Below are 11,182 nucleotides of genomic sequence, written 5' to 3' on the forward strand. Positions count from 1 at the left end.
GGGAAAGAAAGAGACTGTAAAGAGCCGGGGACTCGCAAGGCTAAGTGCATCAGACAGGCAAACCCCTCGGTTTTCTGGGAAAGGAGCTAAACAGTGGCTGTAGTCTTTGGCCACTGAATTAATGACACTAGTTTCATCTTGAGTGAAGGGCAGTTCTAGAACCATAAAATGGTTTGTGTTGGGAGGGACCCTTAAAGGCCATCAAGTCCACCCCCCTGCCCTGTGCAGGGCCACCTCCCACCAGCCCAGGTTGCTCCAAGCCCCGTCCAACCTGGCCTTGAACACCTCCAGGGATGGGGCAGCCACAGCTCCTCGGGGCAACCTGCCCCAGGGGATCACCGCCCTCAAAGTGAAAAGTGAATTCCTCATATCTCATCTAAATCCACCTTCTTCCAGTTTGAAGCCATTCCCCCTCGTCCTATCAATAGTTGAGAGACTATTTCATGGACACCACTGTCAGAAGAAGGGACAGAGATAAATGCTATGGCCACAGGAGGCAAAGGTAGGGAACTCCAGGTGGCGTGCTGCATGGGAAGCAGTCAGGATGAGCATCTGCCTCTGTGCTACAGGTGCTGCTGTGTGGCCCCCAAGGCGCAAACCCTGTCAGCCACAGCTCGGTGGCACCGCTCGCACTGCCCAGCGAGACCCCACACACCGAGAAACTGCCGGGGAGAGCCGGTCATGGCCAGGAACACAATGAGCAGCACAGAGGAAAAGCCTGGCAGCCACCAACACCCAGGTGTGGACACTGAGCATCCCCCTGCGGAGCCCAGGCTGACACCTCTGCCCCGGCACACTCCAGTGCACCCGCAGAGTGGGACCAGTTCCTCCAACAGCGATGGGACGCTGGCGTTCACAAGAGCCTTGAAATCACGGCTGCCAACCAGCCAGCGCAACGGCACGAGCCACGTATCCCCACCACAAAACACAGTCACCTCCAGAATTCAATTCTGCCTCGAGTTTGTTTCTTTTTTTTTCCAGATCTTTTTTGTTTTAGCCAAGCTGGAGAGCATGGTTAAACTGAAAAGCTGCTGCTTTTGAAAACTTGTGCATATTCACACATTCACGGATTTTACAATTTTCATCATCAGTTTGAGTTTCACACAATTCCAGCATCCAGTTCATGCTTCCCAGTTTAAAGCTTTGTTTCAAAATATTTCCACTATGGATTTGCCTAGCTTCAACACTGTGCGGGTGTCTACACAGAAAACACACATACTTCATTTTATAAAACTAATAAATTAGATTTCCAGAAACTGCTTCCAAGTCTGAGCCTGTAAGCAGGTTCGTGTGCAATGTGAAGCACTCTGACATCTAAGGACTGGGCTACGTACAGAGACCGGGTTTATAAAATACCGTTATCTGCACAATAAAATCAGTGGCTGAATTCAGCCTCAATAAAAATCAAGGGGCTCGACTCCTTCCTCATCCCCAATTTATATTTTTTATAGTACTGCTCAAAGAACCTGGTCGAGTGGCAGGTGTCCCTGGCTATGGCAGGGGGTTGGAACTCGATGATCTTCCAACCTAAACCATTCTATGATCCTATGAAGTGCATAGCAAGTCTAATTTGGGTAGCGCAGGTCAGTAATGTTGTGGTGGAAAGTCTTGGAAAAAAAACATTTCTGATTCTTTTTGTGAACTCCGCACAATGTCACCCCTGATGCTGTTTAGTTTATGCCACTTTTGGACTGTGCAGCTACAAACAAACAAACACCTAGTGTTTGAGGCAGCCTCTGGCCCATCATTTTGCACCATTTTCCCCCTGGAAACGCCTGCTTACTTGAACTGGTGCTCCCTGGAGCTGCGTATCTTTGAGGAGAAGCGTTCAGCCAGTTTCTCCAGGCTCCGGGAGTACTCCAGCTCGATCTCAGCCTTCCTGCGGAAGAACTCCTGCAGGTCCTGCAGCAGCTGCAGGCGCGACTCCGACTGCTGCTCCAGACATTTGAACTGCTCGACCAGCTGAGTTCGGATTTCTGCATGCACACAAGAGAGAAGAAGAAAATGCAACGTCAGCAACAAACACCGGGCAGGAGGGCTGTCTTTCCTTGTCTTGGAGCAAATCGCACAGACCCTGCTAGAGCGGGCTCCCTCGTGAGCCTCAGGTTTAAATCAAGGCTTGCTAAAGCCAACAGATTTTTTTTCCAAGTGAGAGCTGAAGAATTTCATTCACTGGTCTCACATTAAAAGCTTGTTCTTTGTCAAAATAAACAACTGCCTGAGCACACAGAGACCAACCCTCAAAGCTTCTCAACTGCCTTTATGAAACTAGAAAATGATACTTCAATTTTTCTAGTACTACCTGAAATCCTGTATTCCTTACACATAAACTACCATACTACTTCTTGACAAATGATCATTTGCATACCGAGAGAACGGCTGACAACGTCCTGAAGGGAGCTGGCACTGTGGATGCGCACTCCTCTCACCCACGTCCCCCAGTCCTGCCGGGGTCCTGCCACATCAACCCCGTCGTTGGCTCAAAGGCTGCCCCATCCCTGGAGGTGTTCAAGGCCAGGTTGGACGGGGCTTGGAGCAACCTGGGCTGGGGGGAGGTGGCCCTGCCCAGGGCAGGGGATGGCACTGGATGAGCTTTAAGGTCCCTTCCAACCCAAACCATTTTGTGATTCTATGATACGATTCTACGATCCCACATAAGGTGACTGATTAACTTTGGAGTTTTCAGCATTCGTTATTTCTGTGGAGCTTTTGCTTTTTAGGTGACCTTCATGCAGCCTGCAGCCTCCAGTCCCATTACTGCCATCGTTAAATTCCCAGTAATGAGATTGCCGCAGGTGTCCTTGTTCTTGTAGCTCTCCAAGTTCACCTGCCAGGCTGTGAGTGGCTCAGTCTCGCATGATAGTTGTTCTATGAAGAAATGTTAAAAAATATCAGATTCTTATAATGGGACTTTTAACCTCCTCTACGCAGGATCCTCACAAATTTAAAGAGCTTGAAATCGTCCATAAATCTTCTGCGGTTTCAGTCAGTGCTTCCCGTTCAGGCAGAAGCATCCTATTCCTATGGTACCCAGCACCATGCCAGAACACAGCTGCACCCCTCACGCACAACGCTGCTTCTCCACCCCCTCTTGTTCACATGTGCACCCAAACACAGAAAATAGATTTGCTCCCATTGCAATGGCACTTTCTGCAGGGGGGGGAGGATGTTTTAATGCTACCCAGCAATATTTACCCTGGTTTTGCTACAGAGATGTGCGAGGACGCCTGGAGAAGCTGAGTGGGCTCCCAGAAAGCAGCAGTCGGTCATCGCACCTGAAAGCCGCCCCAGTCCTCGGCAGCGGCACTCCAGCATCTGCTGAAGAACAGCCCAGGCTTTACAGAAAGATGACGCATGCGCAGCTGCTCCGGCTCCATCGGGAAGACTGTGCTCTTCAGGGGCTCTGCGCTGTGCAAGAGCTGCGACGCCTCACGGCATGGACAGGGGACAACCGCCTAGGCAGTCACGGCTTCCCACAGCTCCCTCGCGCTCCACCCGAGCACGGCCAGGAGGCGAGATGTCAGGCGGGTGCTGTCACCCACCGAGCTCACCAGAAGGGCTTCCCGGGGCACGGCATCCCGCTATGATACAGTGCTGCTTCATGTGCACCCCCTTTTGAAGGCAAGCACTTTCTCCATTACACGATTTCTGCGGTAATGACGGCATTCACCGGGGCTGAGGGTGGCAAAGAGCAATCGCCTTTGAATTAAGCCTCCTAAAAACCCACTTCTATGTTCCTGCAGGACACAAAGGTACCAGTTTCATAACAAAACATTTTTAAAAGCTTCACATTCCCCTGCCAACAACAGTTTCCTTCCCACACAAGGTCAGTGGAAATTTCATTATATCCCATATGGATTTTACATTCCCACTCCTGCTGGTGCCAACACAGGACCTGCTTTACAGCCCTCTGCTTTCCTGAGCAAGTTTGATCTAAATTTCAAAAAAAAAAAAAACCAAAACCCAAAACCAAAGAAAACCCACCCCCCACCACAGATCTGATCTCTAGTTCTCTTTTCATAGTGGATTACAACCTGAGGTGGTCTCCAGAACAGCTCTAACAACCCTGACAATGCACAGAAATACAAGGAATATCAATAATGCTTCTTCAATCTTTTCAATTTCCCATCTCTTCTTTTTTTTTTTTTTTCTCCCACATCTGAGCTACTGCTGCTCATCTGATCTCTGTCTCCAGCACAAAGATTTCTCCTTGACTCTTACAGGGACCATTCGAGGCAGTTCAGATACCACCAACACACACAGAGACTCGCCGAGGCTCCCGTGGCTTTGATCCCCCCTGCTCGGAGGAAGGGGCATTCGCAGGTTGTGCCCACGGGACGCGCCGCCAGCCCAGTGAGGGTCACCACCTCCTGCGCGCTCACCGGCCCAGTGCCGGCCCCAGCTCCCCCTTCCCCATCGTCCCGCATGCGCTGGCTCACCCCAGCGCCTTGGTACCAAGGAGGACTCAAGGGTGGCACGTCAGTCCCACCAGTGGGTGAGGATGCTTTTGGGCACCCAGGCACCAGCGAGGCACCTTTTCACCTTCATCAACAGAATTTCTTTGTTTCCCCCACTCCCATAACGCGTTGCTTTGACGCTTTCAAGTTTCCTTGCAGAAGTTCAGCCAGGCCAGTACCATCTGAGCGCGAGGAGGCAAAGGGCAGTCTCTCCGGACATGAAGACCCACCAGCTGTGACCTTGGAGCCACCCAGCTATGAGCAGCCACACAAACAAATGGAGGTGGCCACTGACCCCAGGAGCTGTCGCTGCATGTTAAATGGAAAAGGTTTGTGGCACAAAACAAAATTAAGGGCTGCTGGCATCATTAATGCAAAGACAGAAGCAATAACAAGAAAACGACATTCTTCAGTGCTCGGGAGGTCTCCGTGAGTCAGCCGCTCGCAAACACAGCCCCCGACAGCGCCTGCATTGTCACTCCCTGCTTCCATCGTTACTGCATTTAAGAGGCACCCTCCTTTCAATTAAAATGAACTCGGTTTAAGGAGCCTTTTCAGATGATCACGAAAGAATACAGGCTGGCAGAAAAGCCTTTTTCCGCCCTTCGTGCCTGCTGCCTAGGGAACGGGCAGGAGCACTCGGAGGACATCCATTTTCTCCTGGAGACCAGCCCCAGGGACGGAGCAGCCACCATTTGCTGTTTGATCCCGACACCCTCCCTCCTCTCCCTTGAACCCAGCCTGCTCACACACCGGAGACGGAGAGAGCGGGTTCGCAGTGAACCCAAACCCAACCGGCCTCTAGTAACGTGTGGAGTGACGCCTTGACGGGCACCAGCCGACAATCCAGACCGAAACCCACACCGTCCTTACCAGAGCTGTTTGCAAGCAATTTTCTGGCCAGCAGCATCAGCACGAGCTGTCCGTCACGGAGGGATTAAGAGGCCTTTAATTATAACGTTCAATCAAGTGCCAATTATGTTTTCCACATTAGACAAATATCCCTTCAGCGCCCGAGCCCAAAACCTTAAACTCTGGAAGACAGAGCTAGAAAGGGGAGGACACTCACAGGAAGAGATTACTAATTGCGTTTCTGTAATTGGAGCAAGGGGAGTCATCTCCAGGCACTCGACTGACGGGCCTCGCGGAGAGCTGGCCGTTAGAAGCGACTGGAGCGAGACAAGCCCGAAGCACAGGCAATTGGGAACAGAAAAGTTCATGTTTTCTTGGGCTGCAGTAAAGTCTACAAAGAAAGAGCTAGATTGTTAAAAACCTGACGGGCACCCGCCATCGCTCCAGGATTATCCCCTCCACTCCTGCTCTCCGGCAGCGGGAGCACTGTCAGCCGAAGGTTTGGGGGACACGGAGCACCCACCACCCGGGGTGCCCTACAGCAGGAGCCGGCACCGCGAGCACCGCCGGGGCTGGGGGCGATGCCGTGCCTGCCCGCTGGCCCGGGGGAGCCGGGCACAGCCCCTGCTTCTGCACCGCTGTGACCTGGCCAAAGAGCCGCTCTGTTCCTCAGATGACTGGAAAGGAGAAAGCCCCGGCTGAGCGCGTTACCCGGGCTGACGTGCGAGTCAGCCGTTGGAGGCTGGTGGAGCAGTGCAGCATCTCCCAAGGGCACCTGGCGAAGAATGGGTTGCTCTGGCCATTAGAGGCAGCAGGAAAGGACAACCCAGGCCCAGGTTTGGACTTACACTCCTCTTCCCCACAGCTTTGGAATGAGCCGTTATAACCTAATGAAACGCTATCTGCGGTCAGCCTGACCTCTACACTTTCATGCTTCCACGTAACGGTTACTAAGAAGTTGCAACAATAGAACTGCTTCTGCTCACAGCTGGAGAAGCACGTACAGGAGAAACATGTACGGTGGCAGGCTGGTAACTCCTGGAATTCACATAACTTTGGCAGGTCCTTATTTACGTACACTGAATAAAAATAATTTGGCAAACTAAAAGGAAATGGGATGCCTCTGAGAGCACCACTGACAAGTTATTCTGTGAAAGCTAAAGGTTTCTCAAAGAAATTACCCAAACTGGGCTCAGACCCTTTTTGGTTCAACGAGTACATATGTTTTTGTAATATCCCACGGTCAGAGCCTTCCTTGTTAGATTAAAAATAAGCTTCTTGCCATGAAGAGCAAACCTCACTAGGAAAACTCTCCAACTCTGGCTTCTGCCCAGTGCCATCAGGATGTGAACACAAACGCCGCAGGTCTGCACAAGAAAAACAGCCACCTCACAATTTGTGTTTCTGAACTTGGAATTTATAGGAACTTTTAGTAGAAATCAATAAAAAATACCCTCCTAAACTGCTTTAGGAAGAGCTGAAAGCATTTGCGAAAAAGCAGAAACCGAAACATTAAATAGAATTCTGTAGTTGGTCGTGTTTCCACAGTAGTTTGTCCAAAATACTCCCATGATTTAATTCACGATATATGAAGTCACAAACAGTGCCAAAGGAGAACAACAGAGTGAGCCATTCTGCAAACAAGGGTGCTAAAAACATCCTTGAGTCCCCTTGGACTCTGCTGGACAGCTGGCTTTCAAGATTTGCTGCTCTTATCCTCCCAGTTTGTTTGGTTCTGTTCATAAGAAAGGAGCTTCCAGCGTGAGCAGTCCTGTTATTTAAAATGCAGAATCAGAGGTAGAAAATGCAAGAAATACGATTTCCTCAGCTCTTCTGAAACACAGCAGCAGGGATGTTGGAGAAAACAAAATTCCTTGGCAAACCAAAGAGAGCAACAACGCTGAAGACGGGCTGCAGGACTGCTAATCCATCCGGGAGAGGGAACATCTGTAATCAGAAGATCTGGGATTTGGCTTTTGTAAATATTTTCAAATCAATTAGCCCATATCGCAGCCGATGACTGCTCGTTATTCTTAGGCCATGCACATAACCACGTGAGATGTCAGCAGCAATCAGACTTCCCGAGTAGATGTGCGGCAGCCCCGGGACCGGCAGCCTCCTCGGGGCCGCGGGCGGGATGACAACCACCGCGGCCGCCTGCACCAGGTTTAACGTGGCCCAACGCGGGGGAGCATGGCCTTGCAGAGCGCCAATGACGGGCCCCACCACCAACCCGGGCTACTGAGACCCCAAATACAGCAGAAGTCCCTCGTCAGCCAGAGACCCCCAAGAATGCCCACATCCCTCCACAAGCCGGAGAAAGGCTTCCGAGTGCAACAAAGGGGACGCAGAAGGAAAGCAAGTGTGACCGCCGTGGCCAGCCCCGCCACAGAGCACTGTGCACGAGCCAACGTGCTTGAGCAGGGATAAACCCGCTGCAAACAGCCTCCCACTGCCAACAGCTGAGCGGTACATGAGTGTTAGAGACAGAATGTTTTACATTCAACCTTCGGTAAGTTTGTAAATGAATGGCAACATTAAATAAAAGAAAAAAAGAAAAAACACTCAAAAACTTGACATGGTACTGGTTATGGCCCACGGCTGGGTGGGATGACTGGGCAGCCAGTCCCAACAGCCCTACAAGCCCATGGCTGGGCAGGGGGCCCGGGGGCAGCATGTTTTGACATTATGGTCGCCACAACCCAACTACAAGGCTGAGCCTGCCTCAAAACCTGTGTGTGCTTCTGCAGCAAAGAGTATTCTGCAGCAAACTGCCACGAGCTACATGGAGGAAGCAATCCTTTCCACACAGGTTTTGTAACGTCAGGCACTGTTCCTCCCTCGATACCAGAAGATTTACAGCCACTCCAACAGCATTTTCTATCAGACATCAGCCTCCGCGGTGTCAGCGGTGAAGGCAGCGTTTCATGTCAGCGGAGAAGTCTGTTGCACAAAGTGCCAGAAAGATCTCCAGGGAAAGATATTTTTTTATTGTTTTCTTAATCTCCAAAACAGTCCAATCATGCCCTGGACACTCACAGCTCTGCACCAGTGGGAGGCGGCGATGCTGTGCCCAGTCCTGTGTGCCCACCACCCTGCTGGCTGTGACTGAGCCCCGTCCCCCACCGCACAAGGGATTGCGGCAGAGCGACGAGCACCCCAGCTTGCGACACGCACCATGTCACCAACAGCGGCTGACGCACGGTGCCAAGACGAGACGAGTCTCAGTAGCACTTTCGTTGAGCTTCCGAAAAGACAGACCTTCAGAAATGCTGGAGCTTGTGTAATCACCACCATGGCAAAACCAACTCCCTGAGGGAGCTCTGCATTTGGGTTGGAAACTGATACTCGCCCGTGTGCCAGTGACAGAGTAAAGTGAGGGCACTTCCCCAAACTTTTTCAAGACTTCAGAACACTGCTGTTTGGGTTGATGTTGACATCTTGGCCAGCAAAACAGAGTAAATCTCATTTTTTCCTCTCCTAGGCTGTTCACCTCATCCATTCTCCAGTGAGGACAATGCTGGCAGCCGTGCACAGAGCCCGAGAACGATTACACGCATCCAAATAGCATACCTCTGACAACACAGATGATGCAGTGCTTTACAAAGAACAAAATTATTTGGGACAAACTGTGGCCAATTTGAGCACTCGTATTAGAAGCAAAATGCTTATGTGGAGAGGTCAAGACGAAGACAGCACGCTCGGCTCCAGCTCATTATTAACACACCGCTACTTCAACCAGTCCCACCCTCAGCTTACTGAAGGCTATTTTCCATATGGTCTCATTTTTTAAATGTAACAACTAAACTCTAGCTGAATGCCACTAGATCAACGCAACTTTTACCAGTGGTATTCCTTATTATTATTATTACTATTCACTTATTCCTTGTGTCCTCATACAGCTCACATACTCTCCTGGGCAGGAAAATCTCTGAATTTCAGGCATTTACAAGCACCGTGTTGAAATCCCGGCCCCAGCTGAGACCGTGGCAAAGCTCCCATCAGGTTCAGTGGATCTAGGATTTCATCCTTTGGCAGTACGTGGAGTAAGTGAGACAATGTTGTTCTCCAGCAGTTATTTTGCAAGTCTCCCCCTCTTCCAGTAACCCCTGGCTCCAATACTTCTTCCCTAAAATGCTGGTAAGGGCCAAGCTCCTTAACTGGCATCAACCACAGTGGAAACCAACACCAGCAGAAGTACAGTGCTGGTTAGTGGGGTACTGCTACTCTAGAAATTATTTTCTTCATAAGCAGTAAAACATCTTAAAAAAAAAAAAAATCAAAATAAGTTTGAGCAAAGCAACCGCCAGCTAAGCAGCAGCAGGTAGGACGGCTCACAGCTACGTTTACTTTGCTTGTCCCATCGTAGGTCAAAGTGCCACACGAGATGAACAGCGTCACCTTTTGCTGCTGTGCCTTCAATGCGACGCCCGCAGCCCGACAGCAGCGCAGAGCCACCCGCACGCTCACCGCAGTAACAGGGACGCAGCTGGTCCCGGCACAGCCCGTTGCCAGGAGAAGCGAGACAGCGTGCGGGAGGCAGGACCAGCCCCTGGGCCCGTTGCAAAGTTCACCCATGGGCAACACACGGCAAGTTTAGGATGGGAGTATTAAGTAAGCCCAGTTCTACACGGCAAGAACGGGTGAAAAATAGGTGGTGGAAAGCCCCGGATAGTTAAGACTTGTGAAGGTGCGCAGCCTGAATTGAAAGGCCAGAGGTGACAAGAGCCAAGCGTGCGCCAGTGCGCAGGAGGGCCCGAAGCCGCGGGGACCAGCGGTGCTGCAGCCGGCAGAGCCGTCCGGCAGGGAGGCCGGCCGGCCGCGGCCGGGCCCCCCGCAAGCGAGCATCCTCCTCCTCAGGGAGATGGTGGTTTCGCACGCTGCCCTCTCCCCAGCCCGCCGCCACAGGGTCCGCCAGGCCAGGGCCAGGCTCCGGCTGCTCAGACAGGGACAGACAAAAGCGGGGGTTTCTCTAGCAACAGGCTTGGGATGAAAGCTTTCAGAGACCTCCTCCTCCTCAGCCGGCGGTACCACACGCTCCCACGGGCCGGGCACAGCCGGGAGAGCAGGACCGAGCCCCGCAGCCCCAGCCTCCATGGGGCTTGGTGCAGCCCCCGGCCGGGCCGAGAGCAGCTGCTCTGGCGATGCTGAATTATCTGCCCAGGAGAACAGTGTCGTCGGCTGAGCTTCCATGTGGGCAGCCTTGGACAGCCGTTCCTCTAACATATGTGTCACCCCACTGATTGGCGGCAAGTGAGAAAATAGGCTTGGCAACAAAAGCCATTATTTTCCTCACAACTGGGATTAGAACCAATAGTTTATTGCAAATATAGCATGGCAAGTTGGACTCGGAGGAGAATCCAATTCTTCGTCAAATATGGAACACACTAAGATGGCCATTTGACTCTCAATTTCTTTTATTTCCCCCTTCAGACTATTCAATGTGCTGTCTTCACCAGAAGCCCAGCCCTCTTCACCACAGAATTACCTCTTATGTATTTTGTAGCGCTTTGTCATCCTGTTTTTCAACAGTATGCACCGTTTCCCTTGGGAGAGCCCTCACACACACACATCTAATGCACCGTTAGCCCGGATTCATTATTCAAATGCCGAGTGCCAAGCGGGCCGTGGCACCAAGCAAACCACCCTGCCCCAGGCCCGGCAGCCGCCGATGCAGCCCCAGCAGCAGCCAGAACCCCCCGAGGGGCGACACCGGGGGAGGTGGGCTCAGCCTCCACGGACAGGGAGATGGTAGAGCCCCGCCAGCCCACCCGGCACGACGTGCCCACAGAATGCCCCTGCTCCCCAGCACGGTGCTTTTCATCTGCCCGTCGCGCACCGCGCCACAGCCAGCTCCCGCTGGCAACATGGTT

At 51.9% G+C, this 11,182-nt stretch overlaps 1 protein-coding gene across 1 annotated transcript in view; it reads right to left on the reverse strand.

Annotated features, from left to right (window-relative positions):
- Positions 1 to 1,968, reverse strand: part of SRGAP3 (SLIT-ROBO Rho GTPase activating protein 3) — a 61,169-nt gene extending 59,201 nt beyond the window's left edge. The window contains exon 1 of the mRNA XM_009882864.1: positions 1,784 to 1,968. The gene's annotated coding sequence lies outside the window, so the exon portion shown is untranslated. The remainder of the gene's footprint in view (positions 1 to 1,783) is intronic.
- Between the last annotated feature and the right edge of the window lie 9,214 nt (positions 1,969 to 11,182).

This window comes from Charadrius vociferus, unplaced genomic scaffold (genome assembly GCF_000708025.1).
Source record: "Charadrius vociferus isolate BGI_N301 unplaced genomic scaffold, ASM70802v2 scaffold433, whole genome shotgun sequence".
NCBI classification, from domain to species: Eukaryota; Metazoa; Chordata; class Aves; order Charadriiformes; family Charadriidae; genus Charadrius; species Charadrius vociferus.